This window comes from Theropithecus gelada, chromosome 4 (assembly GCF_003255815.1).
Source record: "Theropithecus gelada isolate Dixy chromosome 4, Tgel_1.0, whole genome shotgun sequence".
NCBI lineage: Eukaryota > Metazoa > Chordata > Mammalia > Primates > Cercopithecidae > Theropithecus > Theropithecus gelada.
Window position 1 is genome coordinate 80742564 of NC_037671.1, and position 2864 is coordinate 80745427.

The following is a 2864-nucleotide window of genomic DNA, read 5'->3' on the forward strand; positions in this document are numbered from 1 at the left end:
ATGACTTCACTTTACACAGGGCTCTCTAAAGGTTGATCTTATTGATAGGATCCTATCTTATTGATAGGATTACTAAATCAATGGCCACTGAATTTCAAAGCAAATGGGAGAAAGAGCACAGTTATGGACTCTGCTAGGGCCTAAGCTCTGTTCATAACAACTTTTTCACCTAAATCTTGAAGTCCAAGTTAGGTAAAGAATAGGGTCAAGCAGCCCAGGAGAAGGAAGAGCACACACAAAGGCACAAAGGTGAGAAATAGCATATTCTGTGCAGAATGCATTTAATTTTCTGATTTATTCAACAACCATTTATTGCGTACTTAATCCATGCTTCACACTGTCCTATTCAGTGGGGGCATAAAAGTGACCAACAAGAAATTTGCAAACTGAAGTGGATTGGACATAGCAAGGCTGTCTTCTCCTCTGGAGTGCCTGCAATGGTGGGTTGGTCAAGTTGAACTTCAAAGGAACCTTTAGGAGCAAACAAGGGGCAGGACCTTCCTGCGGTGAAGTTCTCATGCCTCAACTAATTCAGAGTCAAAGACTGGAAGTCAGGAAGAACGGGCTTAAAAGTCCAGTGTGGTTAGCTTCACAAAAGTACATGAGTAAGGGTCTCATATACATCCTCTTATTGGCACACTGCAAAGTCTCTGCAATATGAAATAGCATTATTTTTATTATTGGCTCTTCAAAGCAAATGTTAATAAATCGAGAAAAAAATTTAATACCTAGTAAGTATTAATCCCACAGAAACTATAAAATGCATTTAATATTAATATATCAAGATTTAAACACATATTCAGATCTTCAGATGTGCAGTGACCCAGTTCATCCAAGTTTTAGTAGTTGCCAGAAACTCTTTATGGAAAGATACATAAATTCACAAACACATATACAGGATTATTGTGATCGTAACTCTTCCCAGACATGATTTTTTTCACTAAACATTTTCCATGTTTCTAAGGAAGTATTTGTATGAATCAAGAGTAGTTTACCAAGCCAGCCCAGGGAGAACCAGGACCAATCATATAGAGACCCCTGGGCACTGAGGGTGTTCCATAAAGTGACTGGGAGTTGAGAGGGGAAGCTGGAGACTCAAAAACCAGCTACAACACATAAGTTAGTGCAGTGATTTGCAAATATGGTCCTAGAACCAGCTATGTCATCATCACTGGGAACGTGATAGAAATGCAAATTGTCAGGCCAGGATATACATTGAGCCAGACCCCTTGAGGGTAGGATCCAATAATGTGTGCTTTAACAAACCCTCCAAGTGACTTGATGGTTGAGAATCACTAGATTAGCAGTCTCCACTCCTGGCTACTTATTGAATCTATTTAAGGACTATATTAGTTTTCTAGGGTGGCCATGACAAATACCACAGACTGGGAAGCTTAAATGAAAATTATTTTCTCACAGTTCTTAAGAATAGGAGTCTGAGATTAAAGTGTTCACAGGGTGGGTTTCTTCTGAAGCCTCTCTGCTTGGTTTATAGATAGCAGTCTTCTCACTGTCTTCACATGACGTTTCTTCTATGTGTCTATCTCTGTGTCCTAATTTCCTCTTCTTAGAAGGACATCAGTCAGATTAGGGTCTACCCTAATGATGTCATTCTAACTTAATTACTTCTTTAAATATGCTATCTCCAAATACAGTCACATTCTGAGGCACTGGGGGTTAGGGCTTCAATATATGAATTTTAGGGGTGTTATGAGATAACACCCTAAATAGCTCAGATCATAGCAAGAACGTTTCATTTAAAAATATCAGTATCACATGAGACCAACTGACTCTGAATTCTTAGGGGTGGGGCCCCGGCATAAGTATTTCTTAAAAGCTCTCTTGTGAGTCATATGTGTAGCAGGGCTGAGAATCAGGCTATAATGGGTAAAAGGCCAAACAGTTGGGCACATGGCAGAAGATGTAGCCATCAGTGGCCACATGCTGCCCGGTAAGGCAGGTAGACCCGACCAGGAATAGAAGGTGCTATGAGGTAGCAGCAACTCAACCATAAGAAGTCTGGCGTAGGGAAGCATATGCAGTCAAAAGCCCTAAAGCAAGAGTGAACAGACTGAGAATTCAGGTAATAGCATAGAGGTGTGTGAGATAGCCAGTTTATAAGACACCAACATCAGAACGAGTGTGAAAGATGAGAACTCAGCTGTAATCCACAGAGCGCATTTGACTCTGGTGGCACAGGTTTGTGACCAGGGTCTCCTGGCCAGGAAGTTGTTGCCAGGGCCAGAGGATATAGCTGCAGAAACCCAAGAGATGTCAGTGAAGGAATTCAGATAGCATCTGAGGCTTTTACAAGACATCCTGCCTTTTAATATCTCAAATACACATATCTCTTTATAGTGTTTTATAAAAAAGGAAAATGAGACAAACAGCAATAACAAAACCACTGTCCTGAAGATAAAATGTATCTATGGTGTTAGGAGGCTGTGTGAAGAGCTATCCAATTCCTAGTGAGTTCCTGGACTTTATATTCTGTGGGAGATGAGGAGTCTCAAAGAGTGACTGATTAAACATCTAACCACTTTTGTCTTGTCAAAGCCAACAATCTCTGCTTTGTTATACTTCAGAGAGAGGAAGCCAGTTGTGTTCAAATTGTCACTATTAGCTTCATTTCCAATACCACAAAAATTAAAGGACTGTTGCAAAGAAACAAATGGAATCCAGGAAGAACATGCAATCTCTTTGAAACCTCTTCACCCCCATCCACCCACCTGGCCCAGAGATGGAGGAATTACAGGGAACCCAGCTGAGTAATAATGTTGTTGATTCCCTGCTAATCGGATTTTTCTTGAGTCCAGCAACAGTCAAGTGTTTACAAGACTTCTCTTTTCAAAACAACTCAAAAG

The 2864-nt window shown here is 40.5% G+C and overlaps 1 long non-coding RNA gene across 1 annotated transcript; it reads right to left on the reverse strand.

Annotated features, from left to right (window-relative positions):
• Window positions 1-264: 264 nt before the first annotated feature.
• LOC112623836 lies at window positions 265-1161 on the reverse strand. Its single transcript, XR_003119213.1, has 2 exons — window positions 996-1161; window positions 265-650 (listed from the first exon to the last, which is right to left on the reverse strand). It is a non-coding gene; the product is annotated as an uncharacterized LOC112623836 (long non-coding RNA).
• Between the last annotated feature and the right edge of the window lie 1703 nt (window positions 1162-2864).